The following is a 26637-nucleotide window of genomic DNA, read 5'->3' as shown; positions in this document are numbered from 1 at the left end:
TGTTACGATCGTGTTTTTGATCTGTTGGCTTAGAGTTACTACATCCTGTATCTTTTGCGATTACTTTTTTGTTTGCTCTGCATGCTTCTTCTTTCCTAATCATTTGTAAAGCACTCTGATACCCCTAGGGGTCATGTTCGCGCTATAGAAAACCTTTTTGCATTAAAAAACACAAGGTCATACAAATTTGCCATCAACTCCTTCCAATTTGAGGAGTGCACCTTTTCTACTTCTGACCAACTCTGTTTTACCTCCAGTCCTTCGAGAGTCCCTCTCCAACCCCATGCACTTGCATCACGTTACTACACATGGGTTTAGGTACTGTAGGTATCTGCCCTTTCTCAGATTCAAATCCTTCAGCCACCACTGTAACCAGGCTTTTACCTCCCCTGACACCGGACTAGCCACTACTATTCCTGTGTCACTGGGGACCAGTGATACAACAGATGGTAGACTATTGTTTTCAAACCAGGGTTCGATTCCCGTCGCGGCAGGGTCTCGGGCTATAAATTCTACGGACCGGATATTCTCGCCTCAGTGCCTATTCTAATCATGGGTCCCACACTGCAACTCTGGGCAATAGCTTGCTTAATCTCCACAATGGCCCCACCAGCGCTGGGATGCCTGGCCTCACCATGGGGGTGCCCAGGAGTGGACACCTCACATGGAAAGCCAGGAAGGGTTCCTTCAGCGGTATGAGTACAGCACTGAGATACCCGTAGTGGTGATCAGCGCTATAATAAATACCTATACATTTACATACATACATTTACAAATGATGCTGTGCGGAAGGGACCACTGCAGTTGTTGCAAACCTGCCCACCGGGAGAAACACGTGCCCCCTCTGTGTCTATGAAAGCCCTAATGACTGCTATAGGACAAGACTGTGCGTCTGATAGTTCACTATGAATCCCAGTGATTCAGGCAAGAGCAACCCTTCTTCACACTGGCCTCCACCTTCAAAAAAGAAGAATTAGAAATTAGCCGTTCTACATATAGAAACAGCTGAGTAACTTGCAATTGAAGTAAAAACACAATTGGTGCCAGTACTTTCATAAACGCCATCAGAGCCGAGGACAGGCCGAAAGGGAGTGCCTTGAATTGAAAATGTCTCTCCTGGGAACATCTGGATAACATACAGAGTCCTCGGGAACATGGTGGGTGAGGGTGGGAGGTAATAGGAACCAAGGGGGGCACACAAGTTGTATACATTTCACAATTGGTTTCTCATGATAGGTTTTTGTAACATATGAAAGATCACTTGAATGCAGATTTGTAAAGTACTCCTATGGACATGGGGACAGTGCTCCCCATCTGAAACATTGTATGTTTGTTACTAACACTGGTTAATGTTCTGGTACTATGACACCAAGTCTCCTGTACATGATGCACTGTACATTGCAACTGAGGAAAAGTTTAATAAAAAGATTCTTTTAAAAAAAGAAAATGTCTCTCCTGTATCGGTGTTGGCTGTCAACCCCCATCGGGTCAAGAAAGAATACGCCCTGCAAATCCAGGGTCGCTGGGAAGTCCTGTCATTACAACATAGGGACCACCATTTGCAAAATTAACATCCGGTAAGGTGTATAGTGAACAAACTTGTAGAGCTGCTTCAAGTCTACTACAGGTCTATAGCTCCCGCCTTGCTTTGGGAATAAGAAGATCACTAAATACACCCCACACCCTTTTTGAGGGTCTGGTACTCGAACAAGAGGATGTGGCCTAACGGCTAGACCAGTCAACCTCGAAGTTGGGGAACCGGGTTCGAGTCTCGGCGACGACGCTCAACATTCTGTGATTCTGGGCAAATCACTTAATCTCCCCATGTCTAACAAAATCTATGTGTTGCTCTGATATCTTTGGCTCGAGTTTGTGCTACATAATCCCCCCCCCCCCCCAAAAAAAAACCAATAGCTCCTTCTGTAATAAGGTGTGAACTCCCCCCGGCATAGCCTCTCTTGGCTGGGTCCTTTGGCACTGGAGTGATGTGAGAGTAATTCAGTGGAGGATGAACTGAAATCTCTATGGCACAGCCTTCTCTCATTACACCCAAGACCCCTTGTTCTGGTACTACTCAACTACATTCTGTCTTTAAAAATCAATCAATCGGGTACCCACTACCCTGAGCACATAGTCAGGATGTATGTGATTGTTGAGAGTTGAACTGTGGCCGGGATTGAAAAGATCACAGACCCGACCACAGGCCCTGTCCCAAAAAAACGTTTCTTTTCCTGCAGCACTTACCCTGGCTTTTCCTGAAAGAATGTTTTTTATTTAGAATGGCGCACGAATTGGAAAAATCATCTTCCTCTTCTCTGTCAACATGTCATCCAGTTGTGAATCAAACAACCCATTCCCCAGACATGGAAGGTGGTGAATCAAAGACCTTGGTGACTGCTTCACTCACCACAGTTTGAGGCACAACAGTCTCCTACGAGCGAATGATGCCCCCGGGGACGTTGATGGTGCGCAGAGGGAGTCAAACACGAGGTCCAACAAGAACTTAGCCATGAGTTCCTTCGTTCCCGGAAGAGGAACCTCTGAAGGGCCCTTATCCTCTTGCAAGCATTCAAAAAGCATTTTAAAGTCCCTCAGCATTGCCTGTGAAGCATATGCAGCATAGGTGTTTGTCTGGATCACAAAATGTGATGCAAAATAACACCTTTTGAAGGCCCGCTCCATCCTCCTTTCCACAGCATCTGGGAGAGAGGACACTTCCGGAGCCAGAAATGCAGGAGAAGCCATATGCACCAGGACGGTGTTCACCTTTGCCAAACTGGTCCAAATGAGACCTTTTTGATAGACATCTGGGCAAAGAAGACTTTTCCAAATACTTCTACTCTTTTAGGACCATCAATTTGACCACATCATGGATTATTAGCCGGCGGGGCTGTGTACTGCGCAAAAAAACACCCTCATGCTGCTGAGGTTTTTCGTGAAACTTTAACATGTGCCTAGTGTATGCAGTCACCTCCACCAATTGTCACCCTTGAATGTACTTCCCTTTAGGGCCCTCGTCCTTATCCTCTGTCCATACTCTGCCTTTTAACATGCGTTTCCCCCAACATTGAGCAGACCGCCTCTTTGATCAAAGATTCCCACCACCATCTTGCGATGGACACCCCCACTTTATTAGTGGATCCCTGGTGGTTACTCTTCTGTTGATTCTTTCTAGGGTCCACTGTGACCCCTGAATCTTGCATAGTGTCCCCTATAGCACACTTTTTATGCACTCAGAGGAACTCATTCACCAGAAAGCTACAGCTCTGTAGCCCATTAAAGGAGTTAACAAATTACACTTTGATTACCCAATTAAGTCAAGTCAAAGATAGCTTTATTTGATAACAGGTATCTTAAAAGCATTAACATTCATACAATCATCAATAAAATATGAGTTATCAAAAAGCAACAGTTAAAAATGCAAATCCTTAAGCACAAGATAAAACTTAACAAAAGTCTAATTGGCCGCACTCTGCTCGTCCTACCAGCGTGTTACCCCAAAGCGTTGTGGTCCATGTAGTCAGCGTCGGCGGGTACGCCTCTGCCCAAGTCTTGAGTGAAAGTAAGTGTTGCGTTAGCCATCCCTGGACACGTGTTTCGAGGTAGTTGCCTCTCGTCAGCAGGCAGTAGGTGAGTGTATAGGGTTGCTGCGTAGGCTGCCAAAATAAGTTCTCTCAGGTAAAGTACCCCTCGTGGCGTGCAGGTGCGTATCCATGAGCTCGTCAGCTCCACCGGCTCGAGGGAGCCTGAATATTAACAAAAGTCTAATTGGCCGCACTCTGCTCGTCCTACCAGCGTGTTACCCCAAAGCGTTGTGGTCCATGTAGTCAGCGTCAGCGGGTACGCCACTGCCCAAGTCTTGAGTGAAAGTAAGTGTTGCGTTAGCCATCCCTGGACACGTGTTTCGAGGTAGTTGCCTCTCGTCAGCAGGGAGTAGGTGAGTGTATAGGGTTGCTGCGTAGGCTGCCAAAATAAGTTCTCTCAGGTAAAGTACCCCTCGTGGCGCGCAGGTGCGTATCCATGAGCTCGTCAGCTCCACCGGCTCGAGGGAGCCTGAATATTAACAAAAGTCTAATTGGCCGTACTCTGCTCGTCCTACCAGCGTGTTACCCCAAAGCGTTGTGGTCCATGTAGTCAGCGTCGGCGGGTACGCCTCTGCCCAAGTCTTGAGTGAAAGTAAGTGTTGCGTTAGCCATCCCTGGACACGTGTTTCGAGGTAGTTGCCTCTCGTCAGCAGGGAGTAGGTGAGTGTATAGGGTTGCTGCGTAGGCTGCCAAAATAAGTTCTCTCAGGTAAAGTACCCCTCGTGGCGCGCAGGTGCGTATCCATGAGCTCGTCAGCTCCACCGGCTCGAGGGAGCCTGAATATTAACAAAAGTCTAATTGGGGGGCGCTAGGTGGCGCTGGACCGTCATGGCCGCACTTCAGTGAGGCTCTCGCGGGCCGGGCGAAACCACATCCTGTAATACCATCCTCCGGGCCGATAATCCACACTGAAACGCCGCTAATGGACAGCGTAACTAAGCGGGACATCCTGGAGCGAGTTTGGAGGGCATCGGTGACTGGGTGCCGGAGATATTGACTGCGGCTGCCGGAGGGCACGGAGCGGCATTCTGGGCGGAGCTGATGAGCGGCGGCCTCTGCCTGCGCGAGCCTGGGGATCCGCGAGGCCCTGTGGGCCCAGGTCAAGACACTGACCGTGGCTGACGTCGCTGCCCCCCTGCGGACTGTCTGGAGGCTGGACTGGTCCCCCCCACCTTCGCGCTGCCCCTGCTGGTGGCTCCTTACGACGGTGGACGTGCTGGACCCCCGAGGTGAGATCGCGCTGCCTCGGCGCCTTCAGCGGTGGGCCCGCCTTGCACTCGCCTGCCTGGCTGACGCGCCTGGGAGCTGCTGCGCGCTCCCTTGGATCTGCCTTCTGCGGGGGAGCTGAGAGAGGGGATCTCCAGCGCTGCCTTGGGGAGCGGCCATTGCCCTTGATCTGGTGCTGGGGGGCGCCGATGGAGTGATCTGGGGACCCCGCTTGGCCTGGACCCTGAGACCCCTGGTGCGAGGAGCCGCGGCGCTGGTGCTGAGAAGGCCGCTGAGAGGAGGCAAGCTCCCGTGTGGGGCTGAGCGACGCGTGTGGAGGCCTTGTTGACCTGTGTGCCCCTGGCGGTCTGCGGGGGGCTGGACGACTGGAGGGCCCTGACACGGCTGGACACTTGGAGCGCGCCCTGAGTCAGATCGTAGACGCTGCTGTGCGGGCTCGATACTGGGGGACTTGGGCCCTCGCCGGCAGTCGCCATGGGCAAGTCAGATGCGAAACAGTCGACGCTCCAATTTAACGCCTCTAAGAAGAAAACGCGGGCGCCGCCGGGGGATGGCGGAGAGCGGGACCCCGGTGAGGAGGAGGAGGTAGACTGGAAGACGATCCTCCTAAGCATGCAGAAGAGCCTCACCTCCATCGACGCCAAAATCGATAATATGAACACGCGACTGGAGGCAGTGGTACACCGGCTGGATCAGCATGGGGAGCGCCTGAAGGAGGCGGAGGGGCGCATTTCGGAGCTGGAGGATGGCGCCGTGACTGGCGCGGCCAAACTGTCGCAGATGGACCGGCTGCTTAAGGTCATTGCTGACAAAAATGAAGATCTAGAGGCGCGTTCCCGACGCAACAACGTTCGCCTGGTCGGCCTAGCGGAGTCCAGTGGGGGAGGCCGCATGGAGGACTTCATCGAGCGTCTGCTCATTGACAAATTTGGCCGAGACTCCTTCTCTCCGCAGCTTGTGGTGGAGCGCGCCCATCGCTCCTTGGGGCCGCGGCCGGTCCCTGGGGCTCCGCCGCGCCCAGTCATCATCAAATTCCTCAACTACAGGGACCGTGATGTTCTGCTACGACTCGCCAGGGAGAAGCAACCGATCCTGCATGAGAATGTCACCATTTCCTTCTACCCTGACTTTACCCAGGCGGCGCAGGATGCTCGCCGCAAATTTGCCGGAGTAAAGAAAAAGCTGCAACAACGGGACATACCATACGCCATGCAGTACCCTGACAAACTCAAGATTACTCTTCGCGGCAAGCCCCTGTTTTTCGGTAAACCGCAGCAGGTGGAGGACTTCCTGTGGGAGCAGCCCTCTGCGGCATCACAACGTCGTAGCCCTGGGGCGCAGTCGGGCTCTGGCTCCCCGCTGGATGCGTCGGAAGGATGGTTACTTCTGTGTCTCTTTCCCCCTACGACTGACTCTTCCCCGAGGTGGGCATTGCCTTGCCCCTCATTGCTCCTGTTCCTCTCTACTTGCTTGATTGGGGACCGGGCCGTTGCCATGGCGTGACTGTTTGTATGGGGGGGATCACCTCTGTCCTGGAAGGGACTGCCTCTGCCTTCTGACCTCGTCCTCCGTGACAGGGGAGCTGGCGGATACTACTCTCTGGAACCCTGCTTGGGCCGTTGTCCACTGCTTATGCCGTTTTGGACCGGACATTGACCTGTTTCGCCCTGGCACTCCCCCCCCTGTCCCACGTAGTCTCCTCACCCGCAGGGGTGCTGGTGCGGTGGGTGCAAAGAGGGGATTGGGGAGGGTGAGACTGGCACCCTAGCGGCTCCTATTGAGGGTATACCCCACTTCTATTGTTATGTTCGTTGAAAGGGAGGGGAGGGAGTCTAGATTCCGGCAGGATTGGGCTGCTGCGGTGGGTGGGGGTGGGATGGGGGCTGGGGGTTGTTTCAGGGGATTGATGTTTGGAGGGGGGATTTGTATCTGTGACAACACACTTCAATATTGGCACATGCACTGTCCGCTAATTAGGCTACAGCTCAGCTGCTCTGGGTATTGGGGCCTGCGGGTGGGTGTTGGGCATTTTCCCGATACTGGGCGGGCTGCTCTGCGGGGAGTGGGGGACAGTCTGCGGGGTGTAACTGGGATTAATGAATGGGGTCCCCACGAGTAACATTGCTGGGAGAGCGGGGGGAGCAGCGGGATCCGCACAGTAAGATTAATATCTTGACATGGAATATTAGGGGGCTGGGAGACCCGCGCAAGCGCCGCCAGGTCCTAGGTTATCTGGACCGCCACTGCATACATATAGCGTTATTGCAGGAAACCCACACTGACCCCCATAGGGCGCCTACATTCGCGTCACGGTGGGCTGCATACAGTCTCTTTTCTTCCTACTCCACGTACTCCAGGGGAGTGGCCATCCTTGTAAAAAAAAACACCCCGTTTGTACACCTGGGGGATAGACTCGATCCCGAAGGCCGCTTCTGTGTGGTGTGGGGACGGATGGGCAATGCTACTGTTACACTTGTCTCCTCTTACGGGCCTAACGTGGATGGTCCTGCACACTTCATTGCCTTATGGGAAGTCATCTTGGAGATAGGCTCCACACACCTGATTTGGGGAGGGGACCTTAATGTCACACTTGATCCTGCCCTGGACCGTTCTAATGCGGGCGCGGCGCATCATCCTCGCTCCCAGGCTTACGTTCTAGACCTCATGGCGCAGCACTCGTTGCTCGATGCATGGCGATACATGCACCCAGGTGCTAGGGAGGGCACGCACTGGTCGATGTTGCACTCCACTTGGGCTCAGCTGGATTACCTGCTCCTGTCGAGGACACTGGGGACCTCTCTCTTGGGGGCGGGACACTTACCTTGCACCTACTCCGATCACGCGCCTGTGCTCCTTACCCTGGCCCGGTCCGGCCTGGTGGGGGATCCGCTTCCGTGGCGCATGCAGCCTCACATCCTATTGGATGAACTGTTTAAATTTGAGATGGGCCAGGAGATCACAGAGTTCATCGACCGTAATCGGGGGACGGTGGATAGCGTGGCGACAGTATGGGAGGCCTTTAAGGCCACCATGCGGGGTGTGTGTATTTCTAAGGGCTCGGGCGTGCTGCGCTCGCTTCGCGCGGAGCTGACGGCCTTGGAACGAGCTTTGCAGACGCTGGAAACTGACCCTGCCTTCATGCGAGATCCCGCGATCCAATTAGACTACCGCACTAAGCTGACTGAGTTCAAGACTGCGGCTGAGAGGAGGTGCGTTTTCGCGGTAAGCACTTTAAGGCGCGCGCGTATGGGGAGGGGGAGCGCCCTGGCAGGTTCTTGGCGGGGGCGGTTCGTCCCCCCCGCGGCACTAATCACATATTGGAAGTCAGGGCCCCGGATGGCACCCTGCAGCGCGACACACCCTCCATACTGTCTACCTTCGTGTCTCATTATTCCGCCTTGTATACATCTCAACGGGTAGCACCCCTGGAGATGACCGAATACCTGTCTGAGCTCACCCTCGGATGGTTGTCGAATGCCCAGCGTGAGCTACTTGCGGCTCCTATAGGCCTGGATGAGATCAAAGAAGCCATCATGCAGACTGCGTCGGGAAAATCCCCAGGCCTGGACGGCTTCCCAATTGAATACTATAAGACCTTCATCGACCCGCTCGCGGCGGTTCTGCGGGAGGTGTTTGAAGAAGCTAACGAGACTGGCTCCCTCCCGCCCAGCATGTCGGAGACGCTCATCGTCTCTCTCCTTAAACCGGGAAAGCCCCCGGATAGCTGTGACTCGTACAGACCTCTCTCTCTCATTAACAGTGATGTGAAGGTCCTGGCCAAGGTGCTGGCGAACCGGGTCAACCTTCTGGTCGGGGGGTTGATACTGCCGGATCAGGCGGGTTTCTTCCGGGCCGCTCCACCTCCCACAATTTGCGGACGCTTTTCTCGGTACTGAACAATGCGGACTCCTCTCTAGCCCTGGTGGCGGTTTTCCTGGACGCCACCAAAGCGTTCGATTCGGTCGAATGGGATTACCTCCACTTGATCCTTCAAAATATGGGTATGCCTGTGGCGTTTTCTAGATGGATTCAGATACTATACTGTAGCCCCAAGGCGAGGGTTCTTATCAATGGCCGAGTCTCAGCTCCATTCCTGGTGACTAGGGGTACTCGACAGGGATGCCCGCTGTCGCCTCTTCTTTTTGCACTGGCGATGGAGCCCCTGGCGTCCCGTCTCCGGCAGAACTATCTCGCGGCCTCCCTGCGATGCCAGCAGCGGCAGGTCCTGCTGTCACTCTATGCAGATGATCTCACACTCTACGTTAAGCATCCGCGGGAGAATCTGAACCCCATCCTTCGAGAGTTTGTTCGCTTTGCACTCTACTCGGGAATTCACATCAATTGGGGCAAATCCACGGTCTTCCCCCTCACGAATAGTATAGAGAAAATTCCACTTGATTATCCGCTGGAGTGGTGCGACGAGAGCGTGAAATACCTGGGAGTATGGGTCTCCAGGGACCGGCAGGAGGTGCTGCGTATGAACTACGGCAGGGCGCTCGAGGCCATACGCTCGCATGTAGCCCGGTGGTTGACCCTACCCCTGACCATGGCTGGTCGAGTTTCCCTTATAAAGATGGTCGTGCTCCCCAAGCTGCTCTACCTCTTCCTCAATATTCCGTTTCACCCGGGCGGCTACTTTTTCCGGGAGTTAAGATCGGAGCTTATCCGATTGGTGTGGGGGGGGAAGAGACCTTGGCTCAGATGGTCGGTCCTTACTCGGCCCTATGGGCAGGGCGGCTTCGATATACCGGACTTTACACTTTACTATCACTGTGCTCAGGCGCACTATGCGTACTACTGGTATCGACCTTCGCCCTTCATGCCGCAGACGGCGGTGGAACACTGGTTGGCGGATCCGGTGCCGCTTGAGGGGGCAGTCCTCGCTGAGGTGCCATCGTCCCGTGCGGATCGCAACCCTGTGCAGGCCACGGCGCACGCTTGGGGCGCGATCGCGGATCGTCTGGGGTCGTCGTTTCTCTACTCCCCATTGATGCCCCTGGTGTATCATCCAGTTCTTCCGCTCTTAGGAGAAGAAATGTTCCGGAGAATAAAACTGAAGATGGGGTTTGCGAACTGGGGTGACCTCTTTCATGCAGGTAGATTTCGCGATCTCCCGCTCCTCTACGGGGACGTTGTCCCTACCCCCCTGGAAACTTTTGCCTTCATTCGCCTCCGAAGTGGGCTACAGAAAGTGTTGCCGGCATATCCGGGTGAACCTCCAGTTCTGGAGCCGTTTCATAATATACTTTCTTCTCCTTCACCTTCACATATGGTCTCTGCACTGTATCGGGGGATATATGACCGGGATGGGGGCCTGGTGCTGCGGTCCCGTGCGGGCTGGGAGGCCGAGATTGGCACTGAGCTCACGGATGATCAGTGGAGGTTCTGCTGTTCGCAGACTGAAATGATCTCGTCTAGTAGTAGGTTCCGCATCATCCACTACAAGTTTCTCCATCGCCTCTACTGTACTCCGCCCAGATGCATAGATTCCGTCTACGTGATGACGATCGCTGCGACAGGTGTCATTCTCCTGGAGCGGACTTCTTGCACCTGGCCTGGACTTGCCCCAGCATAGATGAATATTGGGATCAGGTGTATGAGGCCTTGGGGGAGATGCTGGGATCCCCGCTGCCGCCCTCTCCCATACAGGCTCTTCTGGGGTACACTCGGGATGTGCCGAAGCCGGATCGCCGTTTCGTTACCTGCGCACTGCTGCTTGCCAAGCGCCGCATAGCGTGCCGATGGGGGCGGGGGAGGCGGCCCAAATTTAAGGAATGGCTGCGGGGATATGGTTACTTGTCAGGAGAATGTTCTGTTGTATTCAGAGTTGCTCCCACCCAAGTCCCGTCCCCCCGACATCTGGGGACTTCTGTCACAGTACCTGGCGGCGAACTGCGCCCAGCGATCGCCGTCTGCTCCCGTGGGGGTGGACTCACCGGCGGGTGGCTCTGGCTAGGGGGGATGCATGTGGTGCGGTTTCCTCTGGGGAGGGTCGTCCAATCTGCAGAGGGGAGGGGTGGACGCTGCTGGCTCTGGGGGTCCCCCTGACGGCTGCCTTGCGATCTTGCTCCCCTGCGACGTGCCGCTACACTGCCGCTATGACCCGTATGGGCACTCCGCTAGTGGGGATGGGGCGGCACGACTATGTGTCTGCAGAGGTGCTCTGTATGACGGGGGCGGGTATACAGGTATGCGCCGAGGGGTAGTGGCTCTCTGCAGAATAGGAGGGAAAATTGGGGGAGGCTCTGGAGGGGATGGTGATGGGCTGCCACTTGTAAGTGATTGGAATGTAAAATGTGCTATGATTTGTTACTGATGCCTTCTCCATTTGCCCATATTGCCAATATCCGGATAAGTGTGTAATGCTGATGCACTGTTTGACATGAAAAGTTAAATAAAGAGTTAAAAAAACAAAAAGTCTAATTGGCCGCACTCTGCTCGTCCTACCAGCGTGTTACCCCAAAGCGTTGTGGTCCATGTAGTCAGCGTCAGCGGGTACGCCTCTGCCCAAGTCTTGAGTGAAAGTAAGTGTTGCGTTAGCCATCCCTGGACACGTGTTTCGAGGTAGTTGCCTCTCGTCAGCAGGGAGTAGGTGAGTGTATAGGGTTGCTGCGTAGGATGCCAAAATAAGTTCTCTCAGGTAAAGTACCCCTCGTGGCGCGCAGGTGCGTATCCATGAGCTCGTCAGCTCCACCGGCTCGAGGGAGCCTGAATATTAACAAAAGTCTAATTGGCCGCACTCTGCTCGTCCTACCAGCGTGTTACCCCAAAGCGTTGTGGTCCATGTAGTCAGCGTCGGCGGGTACGCCTCTGCCCAAGTCTTGAGTGAAAGTAAGTGTTGCGTTAGCCATCCCTGGACACGTGTTTCGAGGTAGTTGCCTCTCGTCAGCAGGAGGTAGGTGAGTGCATAGGGTTGCTGCGTAGGCTGCCAAAATAAGTTCTCTCAGGTAAAGTACCCCTCGTGGCGCGCAGGTGCGTATCCATGAGCTCGTCAGCTCCACCGGCTCGAGGGAGCCTGAATATTAACAAAAGTCTAATTGGCCGCACTCTGCTCGTCCTACCAGCGTGTTACCCCAAAGCGTTGTGGTCCATGTAGTCAGCGTCGGCGGGTACGCCTCTGCCCAAGTCTTGAGTGAAAGTAAGTGTTGCGTTAGCCATCCCTGGACACGTGTTTCGAGGTAGTTGCCTCTCGTCAGCAGGGAGTAGGTGAGTGTATAGGGTTGCTGCGTAGGCTGCCAAAATAAGTTCTCTCAGGTAAAGTACCCCTCGTGGCGCGCAGGTGCGTATCCATGAGCTCGTCAGCTCCACCGGCTCGAGGGAGCCTGAATATTAACAAAAGTCTAATTGGCCGCACTCTGCTCGTCCTACCAGCGTGTTACCCCAAAGCGTTGTGGTCCATGTAGTCAGCGTCGGCGGGTACGCCTCTGCCCAAGTCTTGAGTGAAAGTAAGTGTTGCGTTAGCCATCCCTGGACACGTGTTTCGAGGTAGTTGCCTCTCGTCAGCAGGGAGTAGGTGAGTGTATAGGGTTGCTGCGTAGGCTGCCAAAATAAGTTCTCTCAGGTAAAGTACCCCTCGTGGCGCGCAGGTGCGTATCCATGAGCTCGTCAGCTCCACCGGCTCGAGGGAGCCTGAATATTAACAAAAGTCTAATTGGCCGCACTCTGCTCGTCCTACCAGCGTGTTACCCCAAAGCGTTGTGGTCCATGTAGTCAGCGTCGGCGGGTACACCTCTACCCAAGTCTTGAGTGAAAGTAAGTGTTGCGTTAGCCATGCCTGGACACGTGTTTCGAGGTAGTTGCCTCTCGTCAGCAGGGAGTAGGTGAGTGTATAGGGTTGCTGCGTAGGCTGCCAAAATAAGTTCTCTCAGGTAAAGTACCCCTCGTGGCGCGCAGGTGCGTATCCATGAGCTCGTCAGCTCCACCGGCTCGAGGGAGCCTGAATATTCACAAAAGTCTAATTGGCCGCACTCTGCTCGTCCTACCAGCGTGTTACCCCAAAGCGTTGTGGTCCATGTAGTCAGCGTCGGCGGGTACGCCTCTGCCCAAGTCTTGAGTGAAAGTAAGTGTTGCGTTAGCCATCCCTGGACACGTGTTTCGAGGTAGTTGCCTCTCGTCAGCAAGGAGTAGGTGAGGCTATAGGGTTGCTGCGTAGGCTGCCAAAATAAGTTCTCTCAGGTAAAGTACCCCTCGTGGCGCGCAGGTGCGTATCCATGAGCTCGTCAGCTCCACCGGCTCGAGGGAGCCTGAATATTAACAAAAGTCTAATTGGCCGCACTCTGCTCGTCCTACCAGCGTGTTACCCCAAAGCGTTGTGGTCCATGTAGTCAGCGTCGGCGGGTACGCCTCTGCCCAAGTCTTGAGTGAAAGTAAGTGTTGCGTTAGCCATCCCTGAACACGTGTTTCGAGGTAGTTGCCTCTCGTCAGCAGGGAGTAGGTGAGTGTATAGGGTTGATGCGTAGGCTGCCAAAATAAGTTCTCTCAGGTAAAGTACCCCTCGTGGCGCGCAGGTGCGTATCCATGAGCTCGTCAGCTCTACCAGCTCGAGGGAGCCTGAATATTAACAAAAGTCTAATTGGCCGCACTCTGCTCGTCCTACCAGCGTGTTACCCCAAAGCGTTGTGGTCCATGTAGTCAGCGTCGGCGGGTACGCCTCTGCCCAAGTCTTGAGTGAAAGTAAGTGTTGCATTAGCCATCCCTGGACACGTGTTTCGAGGTAGTTGCCTCTCGTCAGCAGGGAGTAGGTGAGTGTATAGGGTTGCTGCGTAGGCTGCCAAAATAAGTTCTCTCAGGTAAAGTACCCCTCGTGGCGCGCAGGTGCGTATCCATGAGCTGGTCAGCTCCACCGGCTCGAGGGAGCCTGAATATTAACAAAAGTCTAATTGGCCGCACTCTGCTCGTCCTACCAGCGTGTTACCCCAAAGCGTTGTGGTCCATGTAGTCAGCGTCGGCGGGTACGCCTCTGCCCAAGTCTTGAGTGAAAGTAAGTGTTGCATTAGCCATCCCTGGACACGTGTTTCGAGGTAGTTGCCTCTCGTCAGCAGGGAGTAGGTGAGTGTATAGGGTTGCTGCGTAGGCTGCCAAAATAAGTTCTCTCAGGTAAAGTACCCCTCGTGGCGCGCAGGTGCCTATCCATGACCTCGTCAGCTCCACCGGCTCGAGGGAGCCTGAATATTAACAAAAGTCTAATGGGCCGCACTCTGCTCGTCCTACCAGCGTGTTACCCCAAAGCGTTGTGGGCCATGTAGTCAGCGTCGGCGGGTACGCCTCTGCCCAAGTCTTGAGTGAAAGTAAGTGTTGCGTTAGCCATCCCTGGACACGTGTTTCGAGGTAGTTGCCTCTCGTCAGCAGGGAGTAGGTGAGTGTATAGGGTTGCTGCGTAGGCTGCCAAAATAAGTATCTCAGGTAAAGTACCCCTCGTGGCGCGCAGGTGCGTATCCATGAGCTCGTCAGCTCCACCGGCTCGAGGGAGCCTGAATATTAACAAAAGTCTAATTGGCCGCACTCTGCTCGTCCTACCAGCGTGTTACCCCAAAGCGTTGTGGTCCATGTAGTCAGCGTCGGCGGGTACGCCTCTGCCCAAGTCTTGAGTGAAAGTAAGTGTTGCGTTAGCCATCCCTGGACACGTGTTTCGAGGTAGTTGCCTCTCGTCAGCAGGGAGTAGGTGAGTGTATAGGGTTGCTGCGTAGGCTGCCAAAATAAGTTCTCTCAGGTAAAGTACCCCTCGTGGCGCGCAGGTGCGTATCCATGAGCTCGTCAGCTCCACCGGCTCGAGGGAGCCTGAATATTAACAAAAGTCTAATTGGCCGCACTCTGCTCGTCCTACCAGCGTGTTACCCCAAAGCGTTGTGGTCCATGTAGTCAGCGTCGGCGGGTACGCCTCTGCCCAAGTCTTGAGTGAAAGTAAGTGTTGCGTTAGCCATCCCTGGACACGTGTTTCGAGGTAGTTGCCTCTCGTCAGCAGGGAGTAGGTGAGTGTATAGGGTTGCTGCGTAGGCTGCCAAAATAAGTTCTCTCAGGTAAAGTACCCCTCGTGGCGCGCAGGTGCGTATCCATGAGCTCGTCAGCTCCACCGGCTCGAGGGAGCCTGAATATTAACAAAAGTCTAATTGGCCGCACTCTGCTCGTCCTACCAGCGTGTTACCCCAAAGCGTTGTGGTCCATGTAGTCAGCGTCGGCAGGTACGCCTCTGCCCAAGTCATGAGTGAAAGTAAGTGTTGTGTTAGCCATCCCTGGACACGTGTTTCGAGGTAGTTGCCTCTCGTCAGCAGGGAGTAGGTGAGTGTATAGGGTTGCTGCGTAGGCTGCCAAAATAAGTTCTCTCAGGTAAAGTACCCCTCGTGGCGCGCAGGTGCGTATCCATGAGCTCGTCAGCTCCACCGGCTCGAGGGAGCCTGAATATTAACAAAAGTCTAATTGGCCGCACTCTGCTCGTCCTACCAGCGTGTTACCCCAAAGCGTTGTGGTCCATGTAGTCAACGTCGGCGGGTACGCCTCTACCCAAGTCTTGAGTGAAAGTAAGTGTTGCGTTAGCCATCCCTGGACACGTGTTTCGAGGTAGTTGCCTCTCGTCAGCAGGGAGTAGGTGAGTGTATAGGGTTGCTGCGTAGGCTGCCAAAATAAGTTCTCTCAGGTAAAGTACCCCTCGTGGCGCGCAGGTGCGTATCCATGAGCTCGTCAGCTCCACCGGCTCGAGGGAGCCTGAATATTCACAAAAGTCTAATTGGCCGCACTCTGCTCGTCCTACCAGCGTGTTACCCCAAAGCGTTGTGGTCCATGTAGTCAGCGTCGGCGGGTACGCCTCTGCCCAAGTCTTGAGTGAAAGTAAGTGTTGCGTTAGCCATCCCTGGACACGTGTTTCGAGGTAGTTGCCTCTCGTCAGCAGGGAGTAGGTGAGTGTATAGGGTTGCTGCGTAGGCTGCCAAAATAAGTTCTCTCAGGTAAAGTACCCCTCGTGGCGCGCAGGTGCGTATCCATGAGCTCGTCAGCTCCACCGGCTCGAGGGAGCCTGAATATTAACAAAAGTCTAATTGGCCGCACTCTGCTCGTCCTACCAGCGTGTTACCCCAAAGCGTTGTGGTCCATGTAGTCAGCGTCGGCGGGTACGCCTCTGCCCAAGTCTTGAGTGAAAGTAAGTGTTGCGTTAGCCATCCCTGGACACGTGTTTCGAGGTAGTTGCCTCTCGTCAGCAGGGAGTAGGTGAGTGTATAGGGTTGCTGCGTAGGCTGCCAAAATAAGTTCTCTCAGGTAAAGTACCCCTCGTGGCGCGCAGGTGCGTATCCATGAGCTCGTCAGCTCCACCGGCTCGAGGGAGCCTGAATATTAACAAAAGTCTAATTGGCCGCACTCTGCTCGTCCTACCAGCGTGTTACCCCAAAGCGTTGGGGTCCATGTAGTCAGCGTCGGCGGGTACGCCTCTGCCCAAGTCTTGAGTGAAAGTAAGTGTTGCGTTAGCCATCCCTGGACACGTGTTTCGAGGTAGTTGCCTCTCGTCAGCAGGGAGTAGGTGAGTGTATAGGGTTGCTGCGTAGGCTGCCAAAATAAGTTCTCTCAGCTAAAGTACCCCTCGTGGCGCGCAGGTGCATATCTATGAGCTCGTCAGCTCCACCGGCTCGAGGGAGCCTGAATATTAACAAAAGTCTAATTGGCCGCACTCTGCTCGTCCTACCAGCGTGTTACCCCAAAGCGTTGTGGTCCATGTAGTCAGCGTCGGCGGGTACGCCTCTGCCCAAGTCTTGAGTGAAAGTAAGTGTTGCGTTAGCCATCCCTGGACACGTGTTTCGAGGTAGTTGCCTCTCGTCAGCAGGGAGTAGGTGAGTGTATAGGGTTGCTGCGTAGGCTGCCAAAATAAGTTCTCTCAGGTAAAGTACCCCTCGTGGCGCGCAGGTGGGTATCCATGAGCTCGTCAGCTCCACCGGCTCGAGGGAGCCTGAATATTAACAAAAGTCTAATGGGCCGCACTCTGCTCGTCCCACCAGCGTGTTACCCCAAAGCGTTGTGGGCCATGTAGTCAGCGTCGGCGGGTACGCCTCTGCCCAAGTCTTGAGTGAAAGTAAGTGTTGCGTTAGCCATCCCTGGACACGTGTTTCGAGGTAGTTGCCTCTCGTCAGCAGGGAGTAGGTGAGTGTATAGGGTTGCTGCGTAGGCTGCCAAAATAAGTTCTCTCAGGTAAAGTACCCCTCGTGGCGCGCAGGTGCGTATCCATGAGCTCGTCAGCTCCACCGGCTCGAGGGAGCCTGAATATTAACAAAAGTCTAATTGGCCGCACTCTGCTCGTCCTACCAGCGTGTTACCCCAAAGCGTTGTGGTCCATGTAGTCAGCGTCGGCGGGTACGCCTCTGCCCAAGTCTTGAGTGAAAGTAAGAGTTGCGTTAGCCATCCCTGGACACGTGTTTCGAGGTAGTTGCCTCTCGTCAGCAGGGAGTAGGTGAGTGTATAGGGTTGCTGCGTAGGCTGCCAAAATAAGTTCTCTCAGGTAAAGTACCCCTCGTGGTGCGCAGGTGCGTATCCATGAGCTCGTCAGCTCCACCGGCTCGAGGGAGCCTGAATATTAACAAAAGTCTAATTGGCCGCACTCTGCTCGTCCTACCAGCGTGTTACCTCAAAGCGTTGTGGTCCATGTAGTCAGCGTCGGCGGGTACGCCTCTGCCCAAGTCTTGAGTGAAAGTAAGTGTTGCGTTAGCCATCCCTGGACACGTGTTTCGAGGTAGTTGCCTCTCGTCAGCAGGGAGTAGGTGAGTGTCCAGGGATGGCATTTTAACTTCTTACTCGTGGCATAGGTGTACCCGCCGCTGTCACTACATCCTCCAGAATCCTATGGGGCTATTTGCTAGTATGACGAGCGGTGTGCGACCCACCTCGCATTTTGTATTTAAGCTCCCTGAGCCATGGGTTGACGAGCCCGGATCCCGCACCCGCGCGCCGTGAGAGGTACTATACCTGATAATAATTTTTGGCAGTCTACTTGGCACCCCGCATACTTACCTGCTCCCTGCTGACGAGAGGCAATTACCTCGAAACACGTGTCCAGGGATGGCATTTTAACTTTTTACTCGTGGCATAGGTGTACCCGCCGCTGTCACTACATCCTCCAGAATCCTATGGGGCTATTTGCTAGTATGACGAGCGGTGTGCGACCCACCTCGCATTTTGTATTTAAGCTCCCTGAGCCATGGGTTGACGAGCCCGGATCCCGCACCCGCGCGCCGTGAGAGGTACTATACCTGATAATAATTTTTGGCAGTCTACTTGGCACCCCGCATACTTACCTGCTCCCTGCTGACGAGAGGCAATTACCTCGAAACACGTGTCCAGGGATGGCATTTTAACTTTTTACTCGTGGCATAGGTGTACCCGCCGCTGTCACTACATCCTCCAGAATCCTATGGGGCTATTTGCTAGTATGACGAGCGGTGTGCGACCCACCTCGCATTTTGTATTTAAGCTCCCTGAGCCATGGGTTGACGAGCCCGGATCCCGCACCCGCGCGCCGTGAGAGGTACTATACCTGATAATAATTTTTGGCAGTCTACTTGGCACCCCGCATACTTACCTGCTCCCTGCTGACGAGAGGCAATTACCTCGAAACACGTGTCCAGGGATGGCATTTTAACTTTTTACTCGTGGCATAGGTGTACCCGCCGCTGTCACTACATCCTCCAGAATCCTATGGGGCTATTTGCTAGTATGACGAGCGGTGTGCGACCCACCTCGCATTTTGTATTTAAGCTCCCTGAGCCATGGGTTGACGAGCCCGGATCCCGCACCCGCGCGCCGTGAGAGGTACTATACCTGATAATAATTTTTGGCAGTCTACTTGGCACCCCGCATACTTACCTGCTCCCTGCTGACGAGAGGCAATTACCTCGAAACACGTGTCCAGGGATGGCATTTTAACTTTTTACTCGTGGCATAGGTGTACCCGCCGCTGTCACTACATCCTCCAGAATCCTATGGGGCTATTTGCTAGTATGACGAGCGGTGTGCGACCCACCTCGCATTTTGTATTTAAGCTCCCTGAGCCATGGGTTGACGAGCCCGGATCCCGCACCCGCGCGCCGTGAGAGGTACTATACCTGATAATAATTTTTGGCAGTCTACTTGGCACCCCGCATACTTACCTGCTCCCTGCTGACAAGAGGCAATTACCTCGAAACACGTGTCCAGGGATGGCATTTTAACTTTTTACTCGTGGCATAGGTGTACCCGCCGCTGTCACTACATCCTCCAGAATCCTATGGGGCTATTTGCTAGTATGACGAGCGGTGTGCGACCCACCTCGGATTTTGTATTTAAGCTCCCTGAGCCATGGGTTGACGAGCCCGGATCCCGCACCCGCGCGCCGTGAGAGGTACTATACCTGATAATAATTTTTGGCAGTCTACTTGGCACCCCGCATACTTACCTGCTCCCTGCTGACGAGAGGCAATTACCTCGAAACACGTGTCCAGGGATGGCATTTTAACTTTTTACTCGTGGCATAGGTGTACCCGCCGCTGTCACTACATCCTCCAGAATCCTATGGGGCTATTTGCTAGTATGACGAGCGGTGTGCGACCCCCCTCGCATTTTGTATTTAAGCTCCCTGAGCCATGGGTTGACGAGCCCGGATCCCGCACCCGCGCGCCGTGAGAGGTACTATACCTGATAATAATTTTTGGCAGTCTACTTGGCACCCCGCATACTTACCTGCTCCCTGCTGACGAGAGGCAATTACCTCGAAACACGTGTCCAGGGATGGCATTTTAACTTTTTACTCGTGGCATAGGTGTACCCGCCGCTGTCACTACATCCTCCAGAATCCTATGGGGCTATTTGCTAGTATGACGAGCGGTGTGCGACCCACCTCGCATTTTGTATTTAAGCTCCCTGAGCCATGGGTTGACGAGCCCGGATCCCGCACCCGCGCGCCGTGAGAGGTACTATACCTGATAATAATTTTTGGCAGTCTACTTGGCACCCCGCATACTTACCTGCTCCCTGCTGACGAGAGGCAATTACCTCGAAACACGTGTCCAGGGATGGCATTTTAACTTTTTACTCGTGGCATAGGTGTACCCGCCGCTGTCACTACATCCTCCAGAATCCTATGGGGCTATTTGCTAGTATGACGAGCGGTGTGCGACCCACCTCGCATTAAGATAAAACTTAATACACAATAAAAATTAATTACCCAATTAAGCAATTAGCACATTAACACAGCAATACTTAATAAAGACTAATTTGCCCTGATTCTTAATACAGAATGAAGAGCTCTGCTTCATCTATTATTATTGTTAAAGTATTGCCACTCTTTTTGCTTAGCTACATGACTATTGAGACACCAAGACTTGTTTTCTTGTACTTGACATTTATTTATTTGAGTTTTATATAGCGCTAGCTAGATCCGAAGTCATCAGAGCGCTTTACAACAGTAAATGTTAACAGCAAAGATAACATGTCTATACAGAGCATCTGAGTCAGAGCGCCCCACAACAGCAAATTTTTACAACATAGATAACAAGCATAGTAGACATTTATGCTGCACAATGTGAAATCAACTGCCTCCCGACGCACAGCACCACCGGTCGGAACTGCGCTGATATTCATTGGAACTCTTTGTAATTGTCAAGACACATCCTTAATTTTAACAGCGAGAGTCGAAGATCTAATCCTTGGATAACAAATGACTCATTATGGTCCCCTTCAGCCCCTTGCATAGCCACATGCTTCAACAGCACAACCTGCTGTCGATGGAAAGCCGACCAACGCAGCATGCAACGTGCAGAGATCCTGCCACTAAGCCCGCTCCCCAGTCCAGGACATGAGCGGGGAGCACAACAGGCTCTGCCATGCCGAAGATGCCTCCAGACCAGCTGGCTGTGTTTACCAACACCAGTTGGTCTTACCTTATAATTAGGGCTCCTGGTTTTATGGTATTCATTTTTTTAACATTTCCGTCTGTATTTATCCATATTCATTTTTGGGCCATTTTATCTGTATTTATCTATACTTATTTCGTGTTTTGTGGATAAGTGAAGTTGTAAAACTGTACATTTCCATATCTTTTTAACTGATAGACACGCAGTCATACTTTGATGTCTGTTGTGTTTTAGCTATTCAAGCTGCCAAATATTACATAACAATACTCCCACTGTTAAATATTACCATTATACCACAAATGTACGTTGACATGTACCATTATTTAAAGAAATTTCATCCTGTTTTTAACTTTCCAGGCTGTCCCTCTGATCAGCCGTTGCGCTAAAATTTATGAAAGACAGCACGGAGAGTCACTTAAAAGAAGCTCAGTTTTCTGTATTTATCCACTTTTAAAAATAAATGCAGACAGATAACATATTGCTTTCTGTCTGTCTTTATCTGTAAAAATCCGTAAAAATGGAAAACCGGGAGCCTTACTTATATTGGACACTATGCAGCCACTCACACACCCAAACTCCCACAGTGAGCACACAAACAGAAGAAGGCTCATGAGAAGTGCTGCAGGAACTGTAGACGATCACTTTTGAGGCAGGAGAAAGGATGTGGGAAGACACTGGTAGGAGAGCTAAGCCTCACAAGTTGTGACTGGGATAAGGAGCAACAATGAGGATTTAATGATTGTTACTCCAAATCCAGTGCTTTCTTGGGTGCCCTACAGAATAGTAAACTTTTAATATCAGCCTGCACTTATATTGAATCCGCAATATTGACAGCCAACACCTCATCAAAGTAAGCAGAAGTGGAGTTAAAAATAGTAATTCTATTCTTCTCTAGCAAAGCATACTTTGGCAATTCATTAGCAGTTGATATTTTGGAGTAGACATATGTGCTGGTTGTTTTATTGACCTCAATATTGTTATGTGGATTTGTAAAGCATTCTATCACCTGCAAGTGAATCCTGGCGGTGAGCAGGTGTGTCCCTAGCCCTGCTTAGGGTAGGTTGGTTGAGTGCAAAACCAAGTCTTCAGCTTCTTGAGGAAATCAAGAAGAGGGGAGAAGGCTCAGATGTGAAGTGGAAGGTCGTTCCACGATTTAGGAGTGATGTAAAAGAAGGCCTGTCCCCTTGATCTGATTCTTTGAATGCGTGGAATGTGTGCGAGCAGGAGACCTGTGGAGTGGATGTGCCTGGGTGGTTGGTGGAAGGAGAGGCAAATATTTAGGTAGGTGGGGCCTAGTTGCAAAGTGCCTTGAGTGTGTGTGTGAGGAGTTTGAAATTAGCACATTTGTGTATTGGGAGCTGGTGGAGCTCCGTGAGGTTTGGAATGATGTGAGTCCTGTGTGCCAAATTCTGAATGGTTTGTAGTCTTCTTGTGAGTTGCTTGATGATTCCCGTGCAGAGGGTGTTCCCGTACCCCAGCATGCTGGTGTCTAGGAAGTGAGTGACATTTTTTCTGGTGTTGCTTGGGGGCTATTAGAAGATCTTCCGCAGCATCTTCAGGGTGTAGAAACAGGGAGCAGTGATGGCATTGACTTGTGCGCTCATGTCCAGTTTGCTGTTGATGATGATTTTAGGGTTCCTGGCATGGTTGCTTGGTATGGGTGTGGGTTTGAGTTCAGCTGCCCATCAGTTGAAGTTCTACAGTGAATTTGTCTTGCAGAAGATCACTACTTCTGACTTGTCTGTGCTGAGCTTGAGACAGGTGGCTTTCATCCAGTTAGCGGCTTTGTCATGCAGGCAATTTACTTGTTTCTTGTGTTAGGGGTGCTGTCCGAGAGGTAGAGTTTGAGTTGCATGTCGTTCGGCATAGGAGAGGATGTTTTTGTTGTGTGCGCTGATGTCGTTGGCAAGAGGGATCATGTATGCCCTGAAGAGAGTGGGGTTGAGCAATGAGCATTGAGGCACTCCAGAGATTAGTTTGTGGGCTTCCAAGGAGTATAGTGCCAGGCAGACAACCTGTGTTCAATCAGTTAAGAGGCAGGAGATCCAGTGGCGATGCCAACCTCCTGCAGGCTCTTGATGAGGATGGTGTGTGACTGTATCAAATGCTGCAGAGAAGGCCGTGAGAAGGAGAGCTGCCGTGTCTCCTCTGTCAGGGATCATACAGATGTCAGCTGTGGTGGCAACAAGTGTTGTGTTTGTTACTATGGTTGGGCCTGAATCTGGACTGCTAGGTGCTGAGGAGCTGGTGGTTGCTGACGTGGTTGGTGAGTTGTCGATTGGTTAGTTTCATGGCCTGGTATTGTAGGAGTGGAAATGGGTCTGTAGTTGGAGAGTGGCGATGGGCCAGTGGATGGTTTCTTGAGAAGGGATGTGATGGTAGCGTATTTCCAGGTGTCCAGGAATGTGCTGAGTCGAGGGAGGCATTGAGTGTTAGTGTCTCACTGATCCGTAGGAGTCCATTGGTGGAAGCTTGGTGGGGGAAAGTGTCAGATGTGGCCACTGAGTGGATGGTCTCCATGGTATGGAGATTTCAATGGTGGTGACGACGGGTTACGAGGTCAGAGTTTGTTCTTCTGCCATGATGGGAAGTTGAGTTATGATGGTGATGGGGTCCAGTTGAGGGTCAAAGTTGCTGTATGTGGAGCTTATTTTGTTACAGATTTCCGAGAGCAAGAGTCTTGCGAGGGGGTGATGGTGCTGGAGGTTGCATCTTTGATGATGGTGCCTGTTTCCTTGCTGCTGTTTGTGCTGGTGTTAGTGCAGACTGCAAAAGCTGCGTGCTTGGTGTTCCATATCTTCTGGTGGTAGCGTCCTAAGGCGGATTTGAAGATGTCTTTATCCACAGTATCTGGACTTGTTCTCTATTTGCACTCCATTTGCGTACATTTGCATTTCATCAGCCAGAGTTCCTCTGTGAACCAGCTGGCCTGTAGTTGAGCTTTTGCCATTGGGTTGTGCTAGAGGGGAGCCAGGGTGTTGTCACACGCGGTGATCCAGCTGCTGAGGTTCTTGCTGGCTTTCGGCAAGTTGCTGGTGTGCTTGGGCCAGTGTGTGGAGCGGGGGGAAGCTCAGTCCGCTTCTGTGAGGATTTTCCAGCTGCAGCGAGCGAGTCCGGTGATGGTAGGTCTGTGGTAGTTCAGGATGGGTATACTGAAACTAATGAGGGCATGGCCTGTGTAGGACATATTTGCTGGCTTGTCGACTGTGATGTTGCTGATTGAGGAGAAAATTGGGTCCAAAAGGTGTCCAGTTGTGTGGGTGGGTTCTGGAATGTGCTGTGAGGCAGATGATTCTGAGGTTTTGCAGAAGGGATGTAAAGTTTGGGTCGGTGCAGTCTTCTAGGTGAAGTTAAGGCCTCCGAGGAGGATAAAGATGCTGACATTAATGATGAGGGGTGTGAAGAAGTCCATGATGTCGCTGGTGAAATTGGTTGGTGGTCTGTATTTGAGTGTTCTGCCCAGGAAAAAGTTGGCTATGATGTGTATCTTGAATGCGAGGTGTTCCATGTATGTGGTGGGGTTGTCTGTAAGTAATGTAACTGATGGTATCTTTGAATATGATTGTAACTCCACCTCTGATCTTGTGCTGGCGGTCTTGCCTGGCGAGATTGTATCCGACGGGGATGGCTGCAATGGTGTCCAGTGTAGAGGTTGGGTTTAGCCTTGTTTCCCTGTGGTCATGCAGTAGGGCCCATATCTTTGTGGTGTGTTGTATGAGTGAGCGGTGTTCAGGAGCATGCATTTGAGTTTGGCATGTTGTGTGGGTGGTGGTTGATCTGTGTAAATGTGAACGGGTGGCTGGTTTGTGTGAGTGTGAGCGAGTGGGATGCTGGATGCTGTTGGTGGGGAAGTGGTGGGTGTATGAGTATATGAGAAGTTGCTGGAGGCACAGGTAAATGCTCCCTCCATGTTGTGTGATGCAGTGTGGCAAGCAGCGGCTGGGGTTGACAGCGTGAAAGAGCACACCAGAGTAGCAGTGGGTGACTAGGGTTCCTGGTGCTGGGCAGTCAAGGTGCTGACGGGTGCAGACACGCTAGCCTTTAGAGCACCTCAGCGGCACTTTTATTAAGCAGGTTCTGGGAGGGTGAAGAAGTGCAGGCGGTGGTGGGTGAAAAACCAGAGATGTCACTTCCTGTGCAGATGGATGAAGAGATATCCAGTGATGTCACTTGAAGTGCAGATTGGTTATGGGAAATGAAGTCATGCTCGGCTTCTGTGTTTTTTAAAAACAGTTTTAGCAGGAAACCCAAGATGTCACTTAATGTGCAGATGGATGAAGGAAAATATAGTGATGCCACTTGCTGTGCATGTGGATGATGAGAAATGCAGTGATGTCACTTCCTGTGCAGATGGATGATGGGGAAATATTTTGATATACAACCTTACCCTGTCACAGTCCTTTCTACTGAGGCAGTTCCTACCTCCAAGGCAGGAGCTTCAGTTGAAAAACAGTTGTGAGGTAGCTGTCAGGCCCGAGTCAAGAAAGTGCAATAGGAGATACGGTCATTGTAGAAATATCCTACGCATATCCAAGCTTCCAACTGGGCCAAAGTCACCTAGGCCAGGGGACAAGCATGGCGTAAGGACTGCAGCAAAGAAGAGTAGGGGTAAAGTAATTCATAAGCACACAGAACTCAATACTCCTACATCAAGAAAAAATGTCCGAAGTCTACTATCTTCCATCTTCAGTCATGAGGAAAAAGTGGGGAATCACATCCAGGTCACCGCCTTACAAGTTTCAGTGATAGGAAACCATCTGGGCTCTATCCCATAAGGTGAGCAACTGCTGACTTGAGATTTCTGGAATCCCAACAGCAGAGGTGCCTTAGCCCACAGAAATGAAAACAAAGGCGATGATGTACCACTGTTGAAGAACCAAATGCTGCAAACAGGTAGCCAGGCTTCATAAAAAAGTATGAGATATCCCCAAAAAGGACAGCACCATTCTTCGGACATCCAGCGAATGCCACCAAATGGCCTCTTCTGATGATGGCTATAGGAAAGATGGCAGGCTTTTAGCCATAGAGTCTACTGCCAGCTAGCAAGGAAGGATCAGGCCAGAGCATTTAAGTGCCAGTTTAGACCTTCTACAAGAGATCATAGTACTCGAATAAGTATACTTTCATAGTCTTGTCCTGCATTGAGATATGCTACGTCAGGTAGGCTTTACGTGGGTGGAGATGGGCTTTCCCTCATATCCTCCCATGTATTTCTATTCAGAGTCAGATTGCATAAAAAAGTAAACCTGGTTTGTGCCAAAATGGTGTGCCTACTCGAGAGAGGCCTATCAAGGACAAATATTTTCATATCTCCTCGTTACTGAAGCACACATAGAAACAGGACTACGCCTCGAAGGGTTGTTTTTGTGTAGTAAGGTATGCCTTCCTACACAAAAACAATCTGGCCTGTAACGCTGGCACCCATGCACAAAGACACCGGGGGGCCTGTGTTGGCACTAGGCTCCCTGAAGTGCGCCAGAGCTACGAGGGAGCAGAAGTGCGCCATATCTTAGCATGCAGTCAGTAGCCTTGTTGCATTGTATGAAAGGTTAGTAAAACTGTGCCTAAATCCTTGAGCTGAACCTATTTCTATCCTGCCTGAAAGCGCAACCAGCAAAACCTTTGCTGGCATCACTGCCTACAGGAAGAAAGCACCCTCACACATACACTCACCAAAAATTAGAATATGGAAATGCAGAACCTGTGGCACATATTGTCCTGAAGACTCCGATCAGACTGCACACTGCCCCACTCGACCTCCCTGACCTTCACTGTAGCCCACAACTCAGCACCCTGCCCTTCTTGAAGCCCCTCCCATGGGCACAGAGTCTTAGGGGCATATTATGAAGAATGGCGTTAAAATTATCGCCGCTTTAGCGCCAGGAAACTGCCGCTAAAGTGGCGATAATGGGCTTGATAATATGCCCTTGAGAATTCCCATAGAAGCCCATGTTCTGGTGACAACATGG

Source organism: Triturus cristatus, chromosome 7, assembly GCF_964204655.1.
Source record: "Triturus cristatus chromosome 7, aTriCri1.1, whole genome shotgun sequence".
Classification (NCBI taxonomy): Eukaryota; Metazoa; Chordata; class Amphibia; order Caudata; family Salamandridae; genus Triturus; species Triturus cristatus.
The sequence above is the reverse complement of the archived record's forward strand: the minus strand, read 5'-3'. Positions refer to the sequence as shown.